We start from the raw sequence: 24,263 nt of genomic DNA on the forward strand, positions 1-24,263 counted from the left end.
TAAGTATTTGAAATATATGTTCACAACATGGGGACATTAACACAGTCAAAAAAATAAAGGCAATCTAGTTTACTAAAACAAACAAACAAACAAAAACTTTGATATTTTATAAATTTTGGCATAGAATACAATACAGAAGTCCCAAAGACAAACTGAAAACAAACAGGCACTAAGATCTTTAGATAAAACAATTGAGTCGTGAATAAAACTCAGATATTTTATACAATTAAAAATATCATAAATAATGATAAGATCCTTACAACAACTGAACAATAGAGCAAAGAATCATGTCACTGTCAATACTGGATAGTTACATTACAATCAATCAATAAAAACAAATCAAGACTTCTGATCAGGGCATTTTTAAGAGGAAACAACTGACAAATCACTAAAAAAAATATGTAAAACATAGTTTTTTTTCTCTGTTTGAATTTGTAAGATGCAATCAGGTATAAAACACACATCTGAGGAGGACCCCAGATATTTTGTAGCCACTGAAGGGCACAAATGGGAAAAGACAAAGTGTTTTTCTAAGATTCTTACTTAAAAATCAATATAAAACAACAAACATTTCTATAATGGTGTTTCTCCAGAGTCATGCCCAAAAAGGGAAAGGAAGGACTATGATGTCCAGCATATATTTTTAGGATTTTTTAAAAATCTCTAGAAAGTTCCATTAAATCAAATGTTGTTTCAGCCTGCTAGTAATTTTTAATTGTCCCCCATGCACTACCAAATATTTTGTACTTCAAAATTAAGTGGAAAAAAATTTGACACAGCAAGGGAAAAAAATGACAGCTTCCTTCCCAAATACCTTGCTTTCACATTCCTTTAAAGGACTTGTAAGGAAATATGTACTGAATTTCCAAACAATTAAAAGAGAAAAATCAGGAAAATTTCTGATGATATAAAAAAGTATACAAATTATTATAAAGCAACTCATGTGTAAAATACACTCCAAAACATACTCCACTATCTTTAGAAAAGCCAAATAAAAGTTTATAAGAACAAGGCCACACACTTTTTTTTTTTTTTTTTTTTTTTTTTTTACCACCTTGGATCAAACATGCTGTGAAAACCTAAGTTATAAATCTATAAATCAGCTCTTGGGATGAAAGCACAAAAAGAGAGGTTATATTTTATTCTGTACAGAATGACACTGGAGTAGGACACTAAAGAGGAAAGCTTGAGAAAAAAAGTAAAAATGTCAAAAGACACTAAATTCAAGGAAATCTTCAGATTATAAAAAGCCAACGATACAATATACCTGCCATCACTATTAATTTGTGGTGTGAAAATTACCATAATAATTGCAAGAAGTAGAAACAAGAGATTTTTATAAAAGGGAAAATAAATGAGAACGCTGATGAAAAAAAGGCTTTTTCAAAAAGAGATCTATGGCAAGAACCTTAATACAACTTTCTTAGATAAAATTTTCAATTCAATTATTATACTAAGCATTATGCTAAGTGTCTATCCTAAAAGTGTGCTATTTTGCACTGACTTACCCCCTGTGTGGAGTCAATTTATATGTAAATTCTACGGAGAATTAGGTTAATGTGCCTTTTTCATGTAACTGACAGTAAGAGCAAATGGATCGTGCCTCTTGGCTTCCAAACAAAGACCTAGCCAACCTTGATGTGAGGAAGACAATCTGGGAGGAGTAAGAGAAACTCAGACTCTGAAAGAGCAAACTGTGCTGATTCATGATGTCAAACCTTGAGCTGCTGCCAAAAAAGTCAGGTGTGTAAGGACTCTCGGAGCATCTTTTAACTTATTCAGTCTCTAATATATTCCAGCACTGATCTTGGAAGCATGACAAGGGTTTGCAAGGACCAAGAAGCTGCCCTGGGAAATCAATTTTATGAATAGGAGGAGCAAAAATCCCCACAGAAATAATATTTAGTTTCATTGTTTATTTAAATTCCCAACAAAGTTCTTTTCCCTATTCAATTTCACATTTATATATCATGTATCCATCACCCACTATGATTTTTTAAAACTTCAAATATATTTTAATATATACAAAGGAATAGATACATAAGATACATGGAGGTCCTAGGAACAAAAGGAAAAATAAGAGTATATGCATCGAAATGATGAAACCAGTAGTGATAAAAACTTGCATACCAATTTGTCATGGTGTCTTCACCCAACTTAAATTCTAACAGTAAGCCCTTTGTAGAGAAATTCCATTTGTCCCCCAAAACAAAGAAACAAAGGATATATATATATATATATATATATATATATATATACACACACATATATATATAAAATTATATTTATAATTATATATTATATATACATACATATAGCCTTTCTATCTGCTAGATGACACATAGCTTGATTCATGAGTAATTGAATAAAGCCAATAAGATCTTAAATTTTACCAGTTGAATTTTGTTTTTTAATAGCTCCTAAGTCTTCTATTCAATGTTATTTGATTTCAATATTGCATCTACTTTATTATCTATGAATGATATGTATATATATACATATATACACACACATATATATTTAATAACATTTATAAATTTCCAATGTAATTTAGGCTTTCCAAATAGCATGAGTAGGGGAAGATAGTAGCAAGGAGAAGTACATGCAAGATAGAGAGGCAAACTGTTGTTATGGACACATAGAATTTGTAGGTAAATAGGCTTGGGTTTGAAATCCAGTTCTGGCAATTATTAGCGTAGTCTAGTGAGACTAGATTCAATAATTGGCCTAATATATTAGCTAAAGGTCATAAAGATCATAGGTTTTATTTGTTTTATTGTCTTTGTGAATAATAGCCCTCAGCTCTTCAGAGATTGCAAAAGGGTTCAATATTACCTAATACTGAATATATAATAAATAAAGTTACATATCTTAGTCCTTATCACATCGCCACTCAATAAATTATATAAATAATATATTTTGTATCAATTTACTCTACACATGAAGTTATTTCTCAATGCAACATGCAGTTATGAGAGAGGGAACATTCTCCATTAATTTAGTACAAAAATGTATAATATAAATATTGTCAACAAGATTCCATAAGTGAGTGTGTTATATCTATTTGTCTTATAAGTTACAGGGTTAATTTCATATTTTATAATTAGTTACACAGGCAACTTTTAATTAGAAAATATCAAACCATGGAAAATCTTAAGTATAATTAAGAATTTTCTAACTGTGTATTAAATTAACATAAATTAATATGTTAAACTATAATCTATTAAAAAAGAGACAAGTCCAAAATGGAGTCAGTTGTGCTAAACTCCACATCAGAAAACCAAAACTTAATACCTAATCTAATTGTAATTCCAGCCTCTCCCAGGAATGTAACCTTCAACCAGTCAATCTGGAATTACCTGGTTAGCGCTAGTGAATTAATCCACCAATAGACCCCTTCCATCCCCCATAGGAAGTTGACCTTGCCTATAATAACCCACTCTTTACTAGAAACTTCCTTTTCCCACACCGTTCTGCCTATAGAAGCCTTTTATTTTGTACAGCTCTTCAGCATTCCTTTCTATCTCCTAGATGATGCACTCTTTGATTCATGAATAATTTAATAAAGCCAATGAGACCTTAAATTTTACTCGGTTGAATTTTGTTTCTTTAACAAATCTTAAGCCTTCCATTCAATGTTATTTGAGTTCAATATTGCACCCAATATATTATCTATGAATGATGGAAACCACAGGAGTCATTCAATTTTCTCAGAGAAAAAAGATCTCATTCTGACATAAGGAAACTGTGAAGAATAACTAATGAAACATTTTTCTAAGCTTTTCACATTATTCTGTAGTGATTATCTTTCTTTTATATACTTTACATATCAACTAGAATTAGCCCTAAAAGGACAGTTTGACATTTAAAAGAATGTCTTCAATTAATCCTTTGGTATTTACAGAGCAGCAATCATGTAAACTATTTCCTTTAACATTTACTTATTTATCTCTCATGTATTTGATAGTATAATGGACCAAAGACTTGCATCTAACCTGCTTACCTTATGCTACTTCCCAACCCCAACTCTCCTCTAACCCTGATTTACAAATGTCAGAGCATAACTAGAGAAGTAGCAGGGCAGGCATGCCAGAATTCCGTTTTCTTATGGGATCCAAGTTCCCTGGGGGAAAAATTATCCTTAGGTAATGTGAAGCATTTAATTTAGGCTATAAGTATTACACTGATCATAAGAGACTTGGGTCAATATTTAAAATTCAAGTTTGATATCTGTCACTGACATTTATCCAATAGTCCAGTTCTATTGTGTTTCTCCAAGTAAATATTTAAGATGATGATAGAGAGGAGAAAATCGAACACCATAGAGATTTCCTTATTAAAGATTCCTCAATTTTTTTCCACTTACTATGACATAAGTGACTATCATTACCTATAAATTCCTTCTCATTAATAATATATACACCCTTTATATATATATAACAATTATTATATGCAACAAAACATCACTTATTATGTAATACTATATACATATATATTAATAAAATAGAAATTACTACACAATTATGCCTATAATTATAACGTACATATTGTTATACTAATTATACAATTGGAATAGACTTCACTAATTGTTTACAATTTTGTTATTTAACAGTAGGTAATTGAGGTAAAAATCTGTCTTATAAAATGATATTCCAGCAAGAAAAAAATAGTTACTAGTAAGCTATCAAGTTCTCATAAATATTTGTGAAAATGATGAGTCATTTCACACTACCTGTATTGGCCTCACCCGATCTGGTTCTTTATCTAGCCCTGTGTACCCTACTGTTTCTCATGATATTGCTGGATTAACCTCACCTGGTTTGATGTAATCACCGCTAACCATTTGATGCTTATGTCTCTGTAAATATTCCCTTACCTATAAAAACATTTTTAAACTGTCATGCATATGGAGAATGACTTCTATTTTGTTTTGGTTTCACAATGTACGTTGGACATCCTCTCAAGTCACTCTATGAAGATCAACTTCCTTCTTTTCAACAGTACAGTATATTCCACAGTAGAGCGGGTGATATTGGATAACAAATCAATGGTTTCCAGTGTAGCTGGTGGGTTTTATGTGGAGCAACATAAATGTGTGCTTGTCCTGAGGTACCATTCTAACACAGCTTCTCGGCTTTCATGGCCCTCAAGAATATAAGCTGAAATAACAAGCTAAATCAGGGACAATCTGCTCTACATATCCCTAGAAGCAAACACTGAACATCAATTAACAAATTTAAAAAGACTTTTTTATTAAACAGAATAAAAATTAATAACTCTGTGTTTTTCTCCCCCCTTTGGCAACAAATACACCAGTCTGGCAGTAGTGTGACTATGTTATCTAACAGGCTACTACTACATCTATCCTTAGTAAGGGTAAAATCGTTAAAAGGAAATTAGGGAAAATGAGTTCAAAATTGATATGCTTTATGAAAAGAGTGATTTCTCTCAAAGAAGATTATACATTTGTAATTCATTTTGCAAAAAACAACACACACACACACACACACAAAAAAAAACACACAAAAAACTGTAATAACATGCAATAACTTAGAGGTGGCAGTATGCTCAACGGAAACAACAGTTTGAAGTCAGCAAAAACAATATCTTAATCCATGCTCTAATTTCTGATAGCTTATCTGCAGGAGCTTCAGGTTCTTACTCTGCAAAAGGAAGTGCATATGTGCAAGAATACAGCTTTCTGTATTTTTGTTCATCCCAATTGTTTGGCACAGACACTCAACAAATACCTCTTGAATAAATGAGTAGCTAGCATGCAGGTATGGTGAGAATTACATAATATAGTATATATACAAACATTACAATCAACATATGCATTGAATGCATAATATTCAAGTCTATGTTGGTTTACTTCTACAGTTTTTGCTTAATAATTTAGTATTTCTCAATAAAAACAAAACACTTAAAAGTTATCTTAAAGTTTATGGCAAGTTGAATTTCTTCAACACAAATTAGCTAATGTTTTCCGAATAATACCTAGAATATCTGGACACTACAAAGCTTTAGAGAAGCAAGAAAACTAGTTTCAAAATCAGTCCCCGATGTGTTTTTCACCTCCATAATAAGTGAATTTGTAATCAGCCATCTATAATAGTGTTGTATTTTATTGGCTGTCTATAGATACCTTTCTATGGCAGGACTAAGCCAAAGCTTCAGTTCTAACTACTTAGACTAGTCAGGTTAAATGATGCTACATGCACAAAAAACCAGCCTGTAATGAAGGAATGTAGGAATCTTAGAAAGTGGTTCAATCAAGTGGAAGGGCAAGATGTTCAGAGACACAGGAAATGAAATACATAGTTCATCACCAGCAACACCAAATGATTCAGAGTTGAATAAACGCAGCCTATAAACAAAGCAAAGAGCCTCGGGCACGGTAATAAAATAACAATAATAAAACAAAAGTGACAACCAGTCTGGTAATTTATTTAGTTTTAATAACACCACTCAAATAACACACACAGCGGGAAAATATGATCATATAAGCACATATATTTTTCTATCAGAGACCCAAATGGCAACAAGAAACCCAAGAGGTCTGTTTGGATGCCCTGAAGAAATTAAGGGAAGGAATGGGAGGCAAGGGTCCACAGCCTCTCTGCTGTTGTGTTTACAAAAAAATTATGGAGCCACAGTAGGAAACACATTTCAAATATCATTAATGACATCTTAATCCTGGATCTGAAATGACTTCAGTCGTTACTTATCCCTGTCAAGCTTTGTAAAATTCCTTCCTTTTTGGAACCTCTATCTCACCGCACTAAGAAATCTTCAATATAATTCTGATTCCTTTGTTATCACCTTTCCCTCTTTTGGCTTCTAAATATGAGTACTCACTGAACTCTGTCTCTACCTCAATCCCTTTCTTTTCATCTCTGATATCCTCCTTTTATTATTGCCTCTATGGAGAGTTTTCAAATTTCTTCATTCACAATCTTGATCTTTCACTGGAGATTCACTTTCACATTTCCAAGTGCTTTGGACTTTCCACATGTGGTATAACATGGTCATCTGGATGCCTCTCTTTGCAAAGTCCTTGCCTATAATCAAACTCTCCTTTTAATTTATAGTGAAAGGTCCATCACTCAACTGGTTACTTGAAATCAAAACCATGTTGTGAACTTGGTCCTGCCCTTTGTTATTCCCTCTACATCAAATGGGTCATCTCTCAAATTCTGCCAGTGCTGTATTAGTCACTCTCCGTCCAATCTCATCACATTATCATTCCATTAACATTTTTATTCTAAAATGGATATGGAGATAGCTGCAACCACTTTCTTACTATCAAATCTCCTTTCCAGTATACACTTCTGCTGTTTAAGACTCTAAAACATTTAGGCTAAACTCTTCCTACCATCTGGGCCCAATTTTATTTCACAGACCATTCTTCCATATGCCCTGGGATAACAAAGAGAACATTTTGAATTTCTCAAATTCTTTTGCCTTACCCACCTTGGGCTTTTGCTAAGACTGTTTCTCTTTATGGAATACCATCTCACATTTCAAAATCTTAGCCATCCTTAAAGGTTCAAAAAATAAAAAGAATCACCTGTACATGGAAACTCCCCGAAACCCAACTAAAAGAACACTAAGAAAATCATAGCCAGCCTTGTCAGGTGAAAGTTCACATTTATGTCTGCTTCCCCTAAGTCATGTGTTTTTTGAAGGCAGAAATAATGCTTCGTTTATAATTGTATTCTTGATGATCCTTTGCTAAACAATAAAGCAAATTAATAAAACTCAAGTCTACATAAAGTCCTTACACTTGATTAACCAACTGAAGAACAAACCAAACAAGAAAGAGTACTTTATTATCCCAAAATATTTGCAATTATGGAAATTATCGATAAGTTGTATAAAGTACATTACACGGTTTGATCATTTATATTCCATAAATAATATAAATTATGATATTTCCATATATCTTAAGGAATAGATTAATACATAATTTTCAAAATTAAGTACTGAAAATAATTGTTATTCTCATTTCTTCTTTGAATATATGGTGTTATCATTTGAACTACTAACTAGGTTTCTGCAAAAGTAACTGCGGTTGGTGCAAAAGTAACCTTTCAAACCACAATTACTTTTGCACCAACCTAATACTATTTATGTACAGAATGGAGGCTTCAATGACTATCATTCTAAAATATACATTTATTTTGTTCTGAATCCACTGAGTTAAAAATCAATGAAAAACTGGTAATACCAACGTCTTTGATATACATGAAGAAAAACGTATTGTCCAAAATTATCAGCAACAATGAAACAAAACTCAGAAAAATACTAATTCTAAATTATTTTCAAAAGTTTAATTCAAAATAGTTTACTTAATTTTTCGTGCCTTTGTTTTAGTTATTAAAATGCGAATTGCTTTGAATTAACTTTGTTTCCTTACAAAGTAATGCTTTTCCTTTCTTCATTTGGTATATTAGTAATGGTTCTAAATATAAAAAACATTGTTAAATAATAAGGTACTCCCCCAACATCCCCATTTTCATCTGCATAAGAAACCTAACTCAAAAGTAGAATTTGTTTTAGGTTAAGTCATATGAATTTCAGCAGTGAAAATTTCTTTTAAGAATTGAGAAAGGAATTGAACAATTGTGAATTATTCATGGTAAGTGTTGTAAATATCTGTATTTTCATCAGAAATTTGAAAAATCTCTCTGACTTCAATATTCCATAAGTTACATTCTTAAAGAAGTTTGATACATGCTGAAGAAGAATACATAGTTATGAATAAAATTTCATGAACTATACATTTTAAATACATCTTATATTTTAAATGGTAAATAGATTATATTAGGAATTAGGCAAGTTGTGAAGTATTATTTGTATTATATTATGCTCCTTCATTTTATCACATTTTACCAAGGCATTTACAGACACAATATTAAATGATTATAAAAATAAATTTTGTGACTAAAATTTCAAACCTGAGGAGAAAAATCAGGATTAATCTAGAGAAGTTCAAATTCATTCTATGAGTGGCATCATATCTGCATAGCCTCAGAGGATCTCTCTGAAATATTTGTTAATGGAGGTGATAGTTTTAACATCACCTAAGATGTTTACAAATTGTTGTATCACTTGCCCTAAGAGGTAGAGCTTAAGTAGAGCTTCTCAAGTATAGGATGGACTTAACCAGTCACATTTAACAAGTACGGTATGGTAAGGGGAAAATAGTAACATTACAGATCACCTGGCCTACAGCACCTCAACTGAGTGATCAATGTTAACGTTACCTCTATGGTATTTTCCCTCAAAATCCAGAACCAGGGCCAATCATGAGAAAACATCAGAAAAACACAAAATTATGGAAATTCTTCAAAATACTTGACCAGTACCGTTCAAAAGTGCCACGGTCATGTAAAACAAGGAACATAAAGAAATTGTCAGACACTGGAGGAAACTAAGGAGCTATGACTACAGGCAACTTTATTTCCTGGATTGGATCCTAGAACACTAAATGACATTTGTGAATAACATTCAAAACCCAAATAAAATCTGTAGTTAATTAGATAGTATGATATTAATGTTAACTTCTCAGTTTTGATAAATGTACCATGGTTATGTAAGCATTAAGGGAAGCTGGGTAAAGTTACTTCAGAAATTCCTGTACACTCTTTACAATGCTTTGGTAATTTTAAAAATATTTCAAAGTTAAACTACTTCAGACAAAAATTAATTCCATGAATAAACAAAATAATCAATGTAAACTGTAGTAAACTATGCAAAAACAAAGTATTATATCATTATAGCCATTATTTTCATTACCATCATCAACAGTGTTGATAGAGGTGAGGCAGTAATAGGTTGTGATCAAGCGTGTAGACTCTGGGAGCAAATTCCTTGAGTTTGAGTCCTGGCTGCTGCATTTATCAGCTATGAAACTAAGTTGCCAACCTCTCCATGAACCTATCTCTTCATTTCTAAAATAAGAAAAATAACAGTACCTACATGAGTAGTCAAAGATGGCCACTCTTGACTCATTTGTCTCTTTTTATGCATGCTGCCTCTCACATTGAAAAGTGGGACTAATTTCCCTCCCCTTCTGGGCTAGCTATAGCAACCTGCCTTTACAAATACAATGTACTTCTGAGACTACATCATCTTTGCGACAATTGCCTGGGTCTCTAAGAGCACTTGCTCTTGAGATGCTCACTGTGAGAACCAAACTGCCATGCTGAGAAGCCCCCAGTCACATACAGAAGCCACACGTACATGTACGGGCTCAGTCTCAGCTGAGCTCAAAGCCAACAGCCAGCATCTGAGCTCTCTTGGAAATTCCAGTCCAATCAAAATCCCAGATGACTGCAGATGTCTCCATGTATTGCAGACAATACCACATAGAACAGAAGAATGAATCAGACAACCCGCATAACTGTGAGAGAGAAAAATAAATGTTGTCTTAAGCCACTAGCTCTGCGGGTAGTTTGTTATGCATCATACTTTCTACAGCTGTTTTGAGAATAAAATGAGTTAAATGTACTGTATGAAAATTAACTATTGTTATAGTTATTATTCTCATGTCTACCACAATGCCCTTAAAAGTGTACCCAAACTGATTATTCATCTAATTTGCTTTCTCATATGCAGAAATAAATAAAAAAACACACACACACAACTCTTTATTTTTAGCACTTGCATTCATTTTACATATACATTGTCAATAAATTTCACACAGGGACCATTAAGATGTCTCCACTAAAAGAAATATGCCAGAAATTAATTTAGAGCTTGAAAACTACACGCAGATAAATCAGCATTGTATATAAAAACTAATAAGATTCACCCACTCATAATTTAGATTAATTCAGCAACTAGTTATTGAACACCTGCCACAAGCCAGTCACCGTGCTGGGTGAAGGGGAGACAGTGATGAACAAAATGGACATGGTCCTCTTCTCGTGTAGTTTGCAGACTCATTGAACAAGAACAGAAAATTATACAAGCAATTATCATAAAGTGCAATATGTGTTCTGATACAAAAAGAACAAGATATTAAAAGCATAGCATTAACCTGTAGTTTCCAACCGATTACCTAAGGTACCTCACACTCCTGCACCAAACTCCCATCAAACTGATAGATATGTTTAATCTCCAAGAGAAAGCACAGTAACATCTGCCAGACACTACTGGACTGCTATCATTAAGATAATTATTTAATAGATAAAAGTGCTAGGTATTTCTTGTGGCCGAAAGACAACACGTGTCATCAATTTTTCCTCACCCTATTCCCTTGAATCAATTGAATCCTTTCAAAATGTGGCCTTTATCTTGGTCCAGCCTGTATCACCATTAACCTTAATTTAGTCTCATCCTCCAGACCATCCTGCACAAAACCTCCAGGTAATTCCACCACATCTTTCTCCCACAGAAAATATAAGACCAAACACACACAAAAATGAGACTTAAACAAAACTGCCTTCTTTATGCTCAGGGAGCATAGCACTTTCTTATTTAAATGAGGACAGAAAAAAATATGTGGTCATCTTTAAAAATGTTTACTAACGTTTCCAGCCACGCTCTGGATTTAGCACACCTCACAAGTGGCCTCCCTCTATCAGTTTCCCATCAGTTTATAATTTGAGGGATTTTTTTCCTTTTGTTTTCAATTTCTCCCTCTATTCTGATTCTTTCTCCTTGAAATAAATGCATATTCAAATGCTTATCTTATCAAACACCAAACAACACATGAAAAAATGACATCCCGTTCATAGGATGTAACATAGTAGGTATTAAAATACTGTATCTTACAGCTTTAATAATATATTTAGAGTGGTAGGGCTATAGAGAAATAGAGCAGAAAAGATTTACTCAGAGATTTAACTGACACTGCTCTCGCCAAAGTTACCCTTGACCTTATTTATTATCTTACTGGTCTTTCATGAGTGTGTGATACTGTTGGCCACTTCTTTCTTTGTGACCTCTCTTCCTTCAAGGACACAACACATTCTTTCTGTCAACTTAACATTTTCTGCTTTTCTCAGCTTCTTTCTATAATAGGTTCTATAAGTCTCTATTTGGGGTCCCTTCTAGGTTTACAAACACCTTTAGGTTGATTTAATCAAGCCGATATCGTCAATAATCACACACTTCTTGATAACTTACAAGCACAGAATTCTAATGTAGATTTTCCTCCCAAAATCTGGACCTATGCATCAAATTGCTTACTGGATATCATTCCTCACAGTGAAACAAATTTAATCTATGCAAGACATAATTGTCTGTGAAAAATCTTTTCCTTCTCTTCTGAAAGAAGGATATTCATAAACAATATAAAGCATATTTTTAAACTAAGTTTTATCCACTACAGTAGAAGCTCCAGGAAGCCTAGAACTTTGTGTCTTTGTGTATTTTTAACTTCTAAATCCTGAGCAATTAGGTGTTCATTATATATTTGTTAAAGGATGAATGAGTGAATTAAACAATCAATCCAATAAAGAATGAAAAATATCATAAATATACATTATAGAGTTTTAACTTACAAAATAGTATTCCTGTCCATGGTTTTATCCCTTTTTCCCATTTTTTTCCTAACCATACTCTCCTTCACTTTCGTTTTAGCATTTACTTTCCTATTGCAGTCTTCTGCATCTTCCCCTCTTCTTCCACCCACTCTTTTTGTTCCTTTGCAGATATTCATTAATGGTGTTAATCTAGTCAAAGCAACTGGAGGAGGGGGATGTATTTGAATAGGGAAGAACAACACAGAGAAGAGACTTAAAAAAGATAAGAGAGGTCCAAGGACAGAGGGCAAACAGGAAACAAAGGAGAATGAAAACAAAGGTTTTCAACTGATATGAAAAAGAAAAAGAAAAAAAGAAGAAAGGGCAAAAGAATTATGCATTTTCATTCCTGAAATCAAGGAAAAACAGGCAAATATTTTTGTCAGAGAAATATCTTTAAATTGGTAAGATATATTCAGTTCATGTTCATCAACAGAAATAACAAAAGTATAAAAATAGAATCATGCAGATCACTGATTTTTTTCAAATGTAACATTTTTGAGTCCCAATACTTGAAAAGCTTTAGCCAAAGCATCATGAGGGTAATACAAGACAAAACCTTTGTCCTCAAGACTAGAAAATTTTATGAAAGAGCCAGTTCTAAAACAAACTGAAGCCATATATATATATATATATAAAATTGTTATTTATTTATTTATTTATTTATTTAAGAAGGCCGCAGCTCACAGTGGCCCATGTGGGGATCGAACTGGCAACATTGGTATTATGCCCTAACCAACTGAGCTAACCAGCCACCCTGAAGCTAGACTTTGTTACTGTTAATCCTTTGTGCAGCACAAAATACAAATTTTACATAAGCATTTATCTATATTACAGGGTAATTTTAAAAGTTGATTTTGTTTTTCAGAGTTGATTTTTAAATATCTGCCCAATATGGGTATATATTTAACCCTATCTGTCCTTTAATAATTATGGCGGAAAAAAAAATCAGACATTTAAATATAGTGAAAATATTAATATGGCAATCTCAAAACTAAAACTAAACAAAATCTAACACATAAGGTAATAAAGTAGAGTCCCTTGCTCCAGACAAGGAACTATGACAAAGACAGAAAATGAGGGAGATCAAAATAAAGCTCATTGTACCAGCAATGTTGGTTTCTTTTGCACTAAATGGAAGCCTCCTGGAACTAGGAAGTTATCATATTTGACCACAGTCTGGATGGCAGTGGGATTAGAAGGCACCACGGTGCTATAAAGACCCTGCATTTGAATGAGGCCAGCAGGGTTTTAGTCCTAGTTCTATCACTAATTAGTTCCGTAATCCTACACAGTTAATTTCCTTTTGTAGAATGAAGATGATCTGCAATAACTCTTCCTCTCAAAAATTTTATAATGAATATTGATTTTTAAAATTATTTCAATAATAATTACTTATTTTTATAGTTGCTCTTCATATTCTGTTCATTGATGAATCAAAACATCCATATTTGAATTTTCACACAGGCATACTAATAAAACAATCCAATTAAAATATGCCACCTTCATTTACCTCACGTAGTGATTGTCTTGGCACCTAAACTGAACTGCAATAACAGTAAATCTGTTAGGCCCATTTTATCTTGTGTTTATTACCTTATTAGCCAGATAAAAGCAGCTAATTAAAAAAAAAAAAAAAACTTGCTAGATAGTTGATTTCTTCTCCTCCTATCCCAAATGTTGTTTGAAGTATTGGAAACAAAAACAAAACAAACCAAACAACAACAACAACAAAAATAGCAAAAAACATGAAGTGTCTTGTGATTATAAGAACTTACTTTCATTTACTACCTGCAAATTTTGTCTTGTTACTAGTTATGTACAAATCAAAGGATTGGAGTTGAACTATAGAGAAAAAAAGATATTCGCGAGCCATACCATCAGTCTTTCTCCAACGCTGTCTCTCTCATTAATGATTTATCCTTTCACCATCTTCCTGCTCCTTAAATTTGCTATGGAGATACTGGCCAGCAAAGGCAGTGCCTGAGTGCCAACATGCCAATCTATGCCATCTGCATATGTCATCTGCCATACGCTTCCCAGAGTGGTTTAAAGGAGAAAGAACTAAATGGAAATTACCATTTATAACAATTACATTTGTTCCAAGTAGTATCAGCATTTTCTCTAAAAGACTACTTAATATTTTAGGGCTATTTCAACCTTTTCTTATTAAAATCTACACAAAATCAAAAATATATTTGATAGTCATCTAAGTAAAATTTTAAACATCTAGTTTTTTGTTAGATTATGTTTATCTTATTCATACGTAAATATGAAATAGCAAATTCAAGGCAATTTTTAGAGATTTCTGTCTATTTTGCTATTCTCTAGACAGTTTTCTATTCCCCATCTAGTTAACATTTTCTGAGAAGCAGTTTCTCCATTTCTGAGCATGTTTAATCGACCACTATGGTTGTCATGACAACCATCAGAGAGCTTACATGGGGCATTTCAATACAGTGACCCAATTAAAATCTGTCAACAAATGCCCAACAAAATAAAGGGACTAACACATTCATAAGATTTATTTCCTAAAACTGAACTATCGGGGTGTTTGCAGTAAGACCAATTTTTAAAATAATCAGAATGCTGTAAGTTTCACAAATATGATAATTATAATGCTTTGTCTTGGTTATTGACTTTAAGAGTTTATTTTTTCTATCAAAAATGCCTAAAGGCAATATACATTGAACTTCTCTTTTACTACAAAAGCAAATGTCATTGGGACATTTACTTATATATGGTATAAAGATACCAAAGTTTCCAAATTGGAAATCACCAACTAGCCAGATTATCTCAACTCTGTATTATAAAATGAAATTTATGAAGGCGTGGGTTACGTTGTATAATCCTGTTAACAGTTGCTTAAGGAAGTCTTTAGTTCAAAGGCAAGAAGAACAAATGCTATGGGTTTGAGGACTTTGCTACATGAGGAAGTCAGCTATTATTAATAACTACAAAAGAAATTATTGTTCCTTCTTATAGAGGAAAAAGGACCAGCATAGATGCCAGCACTGGATGGGAAGAAATGTTTAGACTAATTCTTTAGATATATAACATGTAAAATGTTTTATCTTCACTTGACCATTTCTTTATTATATTTATGATAATTTGCTTTTGTTAAGTGCGTGTATGTGTGTGTGTGTGTGTGTGTGTGTGTGTGTGTGTGTGCGCGCGCGCGTCTGAGTCTGTGTCTGGGGGAGAGAGAGAGAATAAATGAGCAAAATATAAATGATCTTATTTTCTTCTATGTGTTTTCACTATAGATTCCATTTTAATATCATCATTCTATGTGTAAGCCCTATCTACTAACTAATAGAATATTGATGCTCAGGGGAGTTTATTTTATAAATAACATCAGATGACAGATGAGTAGATTTTAAAAGGAATAAGTAGAAATAAATGAAATGCAATAGAAAAGATATTCTAGTTCTAGTAAGATGACAAGAATGTAATAATGCTCTTACATTACTATTGCAAATATCAGCTTTAAAGGACACATCTAAAACTAACAGAAGCAGAGACATGGAACTCTAGGGTATTTCCTTAACATTGCAAATAGGAAAATCAAGGTCATGGAGGTTAAGTGATTTGCCACGTCACCCAGCCAACTAGTGGCAGCCACAGCATTTGGAGTTCACTTGATTATTCCATGTGAATTTGACCTTCTTAGATGTGCTGTTATAAATTTGGTTATATGTAAAGGAAGACTAATTTATAAAAGACTAACTTTACATGTTTAAAATTGAACTTGGGAATTTATTATAATCATTTTAATTTATGTAAGGGAGAAAAGCACCAATTATCTCCTACCTAATAGAGACGGCTCATAGAATGATTACATTAAAATGGGAGCACTAGTCTGAAACACACAGGAGAATTATTTGCCACAAAATAGGAACATTCATATTTCACACACACACACACACACACACACACACACACACACACTCTTCCACAACAAGACCAAATTATTTTCCAAATATTTTGTGGTTTTTTTTTTACTATCATTCTGAAAATTCATATACTGCCCCCCCCAAGACCTCCCAAACATTTCCATAGAGTAACATATTTATGGGAAGCATATTTTTTAATCAAATTAATGCCTTGATACCATAACCTGTGATCATATTTAGTTGTTAATTACATAACCCAAGGAGTCTTCACACAACCTAAGTACTCATCAATAAAGCTAGCATAGAAACAAAAGAATTTATTAAGGCAGGTAATAATGGTACAAATAAATGATTGCATTTGTTTTGCTTACAGTATCCCATTGATGCTGGATGAATAATTTTATCTTATTACAAAACTGTATTTCAGTCTTTTTAATTTCCATTTAAAATTTTAAACCTCATATGTACACACAATTTCAACCCTTGTGTTTCCTGGTAGTAACATATAGCTTTTATTCCTTCTAGTTTTGCACTGGATTAAAATTGCCAATAAAAAGTTGTAGTCAAACATGCAGGAAATGCTAAGCTCAGAGTGTAGGTTGTATCGATTTTTTTTATTCCTGAAATTTACATGGGGTATTTGGTATCCATTCTTTAAAGTATGCTTAACAATACAAATTCTGACTAAGAAATAATTAAAGGAAGGAAGAAACCAAAAAGAAGAGACGATCTTACATAGTCTTTTACTGTTCTTCTAATATGTTTATTTTTAATGCACTTGGGAAAAACACCTTTTCCTGTAAAAATAATCTAGAAAGTTGGAAATGGCATTACCTTTTAAAATAACAACTAAGTTTACTTAGAGTATAGCAGTTGATAATTATGATTGATAAATATGAGTAAATTTGGGAGTATTAAATTCCGTTTTGCTTAATTAACTTGTTTTAAAATATAAGATTATTTATCTCTTACTAACAATTCAAGAATTATTAATTCAGTTTAGCTTGGAATTTAACTTCTACTTGCTTAGTATCTAATAAAAAATGTCTGCCTATTTCAAGAAAAAAACTGAAATCAAAACAAAAGTATATATATAGTATTTCCATTTTATTGTATTATCTTTACTTTTTAATTTTTGATTATAAAATATTTAAAATATAAAACAATATAATGAACAATTATAATATAAACAATATAATGTATGTACTTATAAACAGTACTATGTAGGCTTTTAAATGTTTTTCACTTAACATTATATATTAGAGTGTTATCTATGCTGATATACTCTTTAGTAAAAATAAGTCTATTCTTATGAACTACATTATGGATTTTTGGAATCCTTCTCCCAAAATTATTAATAATAATAATTGCCATTCTAAAACCTGTTCTATGGCTCCTTACAATATGAACATTCTTCTTCTTATAAGATATCCAGGACACTGTTGGTAAAGATGTAGAAAAGTCTTGGATGCCCACCTTTCCCATCTTGCGACAATTAAGAACGGGCTATAATGTTCTGTAAAGTATCCATGAATTCATCAGCACATCAGAAACTACTTACACTTTTTACTCATAGCACCAAATGCCTTGATAATTTTCAGAAAGGCATTTCCTATTGTTTGATGTAGTGGTAATTATTTTCTTCCTTAAACTCTCTTAAGATGCTAAAATTCTTCCAATGATCTAATATGGAATTCAGAAGGAAATTTTTTTTAAAAATACTGTCTTATGATAACATAAACTCTAATTCTATCGTGCACAATTTTCATGCATTTATCATAATTAGCTTTTCATCTTTTAGTATTCACTTTATTTTTTAACCTTATTCAATTTATGTTATTTTGATTTGGGCACATCTTTAGCAAGCACTTTCTTTCTAGAGTATTTGAAGCTAGAATTTGGAGCTAGGGTGACCTTGGGAAAGTTACTAAAAATCTCTCTCCCTTATCTGTAAAGTGAGAATCATAAAAGTACTTAATTAATAGAACTGTCAGGATTAGGTAAATTAATAAGTGTAGCACTTGAAACAGTGCCTAGCATATACTGTGATCTTAACAAATACTAAGTTTGATTCTAACTTCTTTTAGATTCACATATGCACGTCTGTAAGAGGAATTACAGTCAAACATTTATCTTGATTGTAGCCCTTCTTTGAATGTCTAGAGTTCAAGTATTTTCTGTTTTAAAATACTGTGCAATTACACATAATAACTTAAATAAGGGCTCATTTATTCATTCAATATTTATTGAGTATCAATTGTTATGCCATTGTACTCAGAACTTTGAATTCAAAATTAATAATTCTTGGATTTTATTCTAAAAGGAAAGTCAAGGAAGAAAAAACAAGAAACAGTAATTGATAACTCTGAAGTTCATGGCTGATGATAAATGTGGGAGTCTAGGAAAGCTTTCCTGATGAGACATTGGTTGATCTGTGGCCCAAATGATGAATGCAATGAGGTGAAAAAGAGGATAAAGAGGGAAATCAGAATAGGCCAGTACACAAGTATGCGTCATGAGAGGGCATGCCATGCTGAGAGAGGGACAATTTCTATGTTGTGTGAATGAGAAGTTGGAAAATAAGGTGAGAAGAGTTTGCTTTGTTCATATTGTAAAAGGCCGGCTATGCCAAAATAAAGATAATGGATTTAATCTTACAGGGAGTAAAAACAAAGAAAGCCTTTAAGCTACAGAATTCATGAATATATTTAGTGTGAGAAAAATAATTCTAATTAAAGTGAGTAGATATTGGATGAAAAGAAGCATAGTGAAAACTGCAATAGCTTAAGGCAAGAATTAAGAATCAGACATAGATGAGAAGCCAGAATTAGGAGACAATTCTGAGGTAAAAGCATCTGATGACCGATTAGATATAGATAAAAATGTGGAAGGCGTTAGTCATGATCCCTAGGCTTTCAGGTTTGGAGACAACGTATATAAATGGTGTAAGAAGTGATGGAAGTCAAGAGCCAAGGATGTAGAGTAGATTCAGTAAACTGATGAATTCCATTTTGTACAAGTCACATTTGAAGTACCTATGGATATCTATGGTAGGCAGCTCAGCTGGTACTCAGTGATCCCTGCTTGTAACATTCATGCCTTTCTGAAATCTCCTCCACTTGAGAAAGAGCTACATTTATTGATTTACTTCTAATGAATAGAATATGGCTGAAGTAATAGAATGTTGTTTCCAAGATTACACTATACAAAAGGACTGTGACTTTCATTTTGCATTCTTGTTTGTAATCTCTCTTAGATTCTTTGTCCAGGAGAAGCCAGCAGCCAAGTCATGAGACAACCCTGTGGAGAGGCCCACATGGTAAGAAATTGAGGCCTCCCAACAAGGTGGCATGTGAATAAGCTACCATGCAAATTCACTCACACGAGATAAACATTTCGATGAGCCTGCAGCCATGGCCAACAGCCTGACTGCAATCCTGTCACTTTCTAACATATCACTGCTTTTCTCATAAGCATATCATTGACATTTTTGTATTGAACTATTTATTTATAGGTGGATGTTGTCTTAGTTGTAGTCTGTCTCCAATTCCACATCAAAAGCTCCATAATCTAGTCTGCCTTATTCAGTGAAATTGAGAAAAGTGGCTTGCATGTAGTTATTCTGAAATATTTGTCTATGAATAAACACAAAAATTTGCAGATTTGAGATGGCTTTTAGCATGGACAGGGGGGCAATGTAATATAATGAATGAAAATAATAATATATTCTAAAAGATTAATAAAAGTCCTTTTGGATCATCTGCACTTTACCAATCAGTTCCAATCATTTAGATGATTTATAAACATTGTCTCATTTAGTAATATATCAACCCCAACATATAGATACTATTTTTCTTACTTTATGGATGATAATATTAAGTCTTTTGATCAGAAGTCAAGTTACCTGACCTAAAACGTGGCCAGGATATGGCAGAATGAGGATCTGAACACAAGTTTGAATAGTCCTGGTTATTTCCACTACCTTCCAGTCCTGGTTATTTCCACTACCTTCCTCTGGCCATTTAGGGTTTTTCATTGTGAATGTGCAAAAGATAGAATATGAGCCATTTGCCCCACTAACAAACCTTGCACATTGTGTTTATCAAACAAAGACCATAATTCAGCAGTGATATTTACCACTGGGAATCCTGCAAGAAGTAGTGAGGTATAACTCCTAGGATAGTACTGAGAGGAAGACATGGTCTTCAAGCTTTCATCTGTGCAAGCTGCTTGCTTGTTTGTTTTTGAGCTAATGAACACATACAAGTTCCCATAGGTATTTCTTTCCCCAGACTATTTACCTAACTCATTTTGAAACTTGCTCTGATCCCAAACAATATTTTCAAGAATTTCTATAAAGTCCTGAACTGTATTTTTTGTGTTAAGCTTACATCTTCATTTTTCATAGTAAAACAATTGCTTCAGAGTCTTAAAGATTCTCTTCTCTGGAAAAATTAGCTAATTTGACATAATATCCTATACCGTTGTGTGGAAAACTGCCAGTTATTTTATTTTTTTCTCAATAATATATGTACATTTAAGCAGGGAAATGCAAAAACAAACAAACAAGAAACCTCTATAACACATGCCAATAATTGGGATCTCAACAGTTTTAATTTCTACTTTCATTCTATTTATTTTGTCTGTGACTAAAGGATGCCTTGTGATAACAATATTGACAACCAACTATTTCAACTATGTTTAGAGCTGGTCTTCAGTGGGTCTTTCATGACCTCTGACTTACAATTTCTTTATGATGTTTGTTAATTAGCTAGTGAGGTTGACAATGGTATTAATACCAGCAACAGTTCATGACACGCAAGTGTGACATGCAATCAATGTTAAATCCTACCCCAAATAACTGAGCGCCCATGTATACTGAATACATGATAACTGTTTTATTCTTATATGCATTCCATATATTTTCAGTAACTCTAAGTTTCTTATCTCAATCAATTCCCCCATTATCCCATGATTAAATTTATATATCTACTGAATAATCCAGATGGAAGTCTGCACAGTTGGCCCTCTGTATCCGTGGGTTCCACATCCACGGAATCAACCATCAATCAATCGCACAAAAATGTTACGTTGTTGTTGACATGTACTACTGTGTAGTTAGGCCTACAATGGTTGTGAATGTACCGAACATGTACAGACAAGTTTTTTTCTGGTCATTATATCCCAAACAATACAGTATGACAACTGTTTCCACAGCATTTACATTGTATTACATATTATAAGTAATCTAGAGATGATTTAAAATATATGGGAGGATGTGCATAGGTTAGGTAAATACTACGCCATTTCATAGAAGGGACTTGAGCATCCACAGATTTTGGTATCCTTGGGGGTCCTGGAACCAATTGCCTGTGCATACGGAGAGACAACTGTATAACACTGCACATTCACAACACTTTTTGGAGTAGTCAAGCACTTATGCACATGATCACAGATTTCAAAACTCCTTTAGATTTTCAAAAGCAAAGTTTTTGAGTTATTATCCAGAAAGTTCTTGTTTTAAATGACTGCCATCTCTGACTATGTTTTCTTCTCAGGCTTTGGGATTTAAAATCCAAAATACCTTTATTTTGATATACAAATTATAAATCTCAGTTGGAAAATTTACCATGGGTTTTATCCGGTGGCAATAATCTACTAGACCAGTGGTTCTCTATGTGTGGTCCCAGAATTAACCACTATAATATCTCTTGGGAAAATGTTTGAAATGCAAATTCTTGGACACCACCCCTGGACATAGTGAATCAGAAACTTGAGGTAGGGGCAGGAGGGGCCATGATCTATATAACACATCCCAAAATAGGTGATACTCAAACAAACTAAAGTTTGAGAACTACTCTGTTAGACTATGGTGTGTTACACACTTGTGTAATTTATAATGATGTGTAAATCCCATAAGGCACAAAATAGCACAGTTAATAATCATCCCTCTCTTGTAAGTTACTCATTTCTAATAATTTAAGGCAAAATCACCACCTTACCGCTCGCAAAAGTTGCTGTCGTATCATTTAATAATTTTTAAAGAAGTTCAACTGTTTAAACTTAACATTAAGATTATCTTTAAATCAAATGTCCTAACAGTGCTCAATTCACCTACTTTAAGGTGAACACAACTCTGTTCATGATAGCTGTAATCTAGTTATAGAGGGCAGATAAATACTTCCTTGGCAGTACCACTGCATTTAAATAGCAAAACAGAAATCCTTGGTTATGGAACCAAGAAAACTTGAGAAACACAGCTTGGGTTTAACAAGAGCCATGTGGTGAGTTTCTGTAATCTTCCTTGCAAATTCACCAAACATCTCCTTACTAAAAATATACAAACAACAGAAAAACTCTTTTAAATTACCTTTGGTGCGTGTGGGGGAGGAACTTATAACTCTTTTATTGACAGTCACAAACTGATAACTTTGGTTTTTGCTTCTTCTCAAATGTGTCATTTCTATTAATCTCTTCAACCTGAGTCAAGTCTTTATCAGACCAAATGTAGCACACAGTTGTAATGTAAGGATGCTGTTTTTTTCTTTGTGGCCTATATTTTCTCCTTAGAAAATAGTGGATTTCCTCGGGAAAGCAATTTTACCAAGGGAAATATAAAATGCATCTTTTACACGACTCCAAAAGAGGTATTCAGTTTTTGTCTGGCAAATCCTCAGCTGTATTTCACATAAAAGAAAATGAAGGAAATTGGAAATCCTTGCCAGAGGGTAGTCGTGAGCAGAGAGTTCAAAGATTTCAGCGATTGATGCGTAGTAACATCTTTTTTTCTTTTTCATTTTGCAAAATGGGAAACAACATTATTCTTTCCCAACCATGCTCTTTAAATAGCCGTACCAGTCTCATTCCTGCCCCAGGATGTCTTAGGCAGAGCCCACACTTCTTTCCTGTCAGCTCCCAGAGAGAGCTCCGGTCAGCTCTCTTCTCTCACTTCTGACAGACATCAGCCCATTCTGAAACATAAATCATTTCTGTTTTGGCCAAACCATATATCCATTTCTTTAACTTCTGATTATGAACCACTGTCATTTCTGGGCAGTAGCATTCAATGACCTCTTCTAAAACAGCAGACACTGAGCTGATAGTCTTTGTTCTTCTCTCACCCTATGAACTCCTAGAAATTTCCACAAATCTAAAATTCAATTGAAAACAATTTTGGGACTTCAAATTGTAATAAAGACTGATATGAGCGCAACAAAGTAAAAGCATAACGGGCACAGAAATAATATTGATATTTTCTAAACAAAATTACAAATTTAAATATTGTAGTGAGGGAGAGGGCTGAGGTACAACTGATACCTCCAACGACGTCTATTTAAAGTTACCCAAATAATACAATATATATTCAAACACAAACAAAAACTCTTACTCAAAAAGCATAATGAGAAACCCTTTTGAGAAAGATATGATTCAAATATATTTTCAGGTTTAGTTCTTTTTCATTCAACTTGTTATGGTATCTCAAGTGGAAATGGATTTTAGATAATAAACTTTAAAGAAGTTTAAATTTTTTTTTTGTTTCAAATGATATGATCCTGAGAGTACAATTTTTTTTTAACTATATAGATTTCCAAGGGGTCAGGAAGTCATTAAATAATTCCAATAACTGTGTAATTTGTGGTGGATGATTAAACATTACCACAGAGATTCAAGAGGAATCTTAATGGGATTCTACAAAATGGAAGCACAAATATCTAAAAATATATACAAAATATAACAAAAATAAAATTACACATGTACCAAAATCTGGGTTAGAAAAAAAAATTGCTTTACTTATTCCATGTATGCTAACCATGTATATGTGAATCCATTT

General features: G+C 32.9%; 1 protein-coding gene across 3 annotated transcripts in view; it reads right to left on the minus strand.

Annotated features, from left to right (window-relative positions):
• Positions 1–24,263, minus strand: part of GPM6A (glycoprotein M6A) — a 237,866-nt gene that overhangs the window by 85,830 nt on the left and 127,773 nt on the right. The window contains exon 1 of one of the 3 annotated variants that reach the window (XM_074329896.2): positions 14,415–14,554. The exons of the other annotated variants lie outside the window; for them this stretch is intronic. The gene's annotated coding sequence lies outside the window, so the exon portion shown is untranslated. Of the gene's footprint in view, positions 1–14,414; positions 14,555–24,263 lie in introns of those variants that run through there. 3 annotated transcript variants of the gene reach the window in all.

The sequence above is a fragment of the Rhinolophus sinicus genome, chromosome 16 (genome assembly GCF_057876585.1).
Source record: "Rhinolophus sinicus isolate RSI-liver-muscle chromosome 16, RSI-T2T, whole genome shotgun sequence".
NCBI lineage: Eukaryota > Metazoa > Chordata > Mammalia > Chiroptera > Rhinolophidae > Rhinolophus > Rhinolophus sinicus.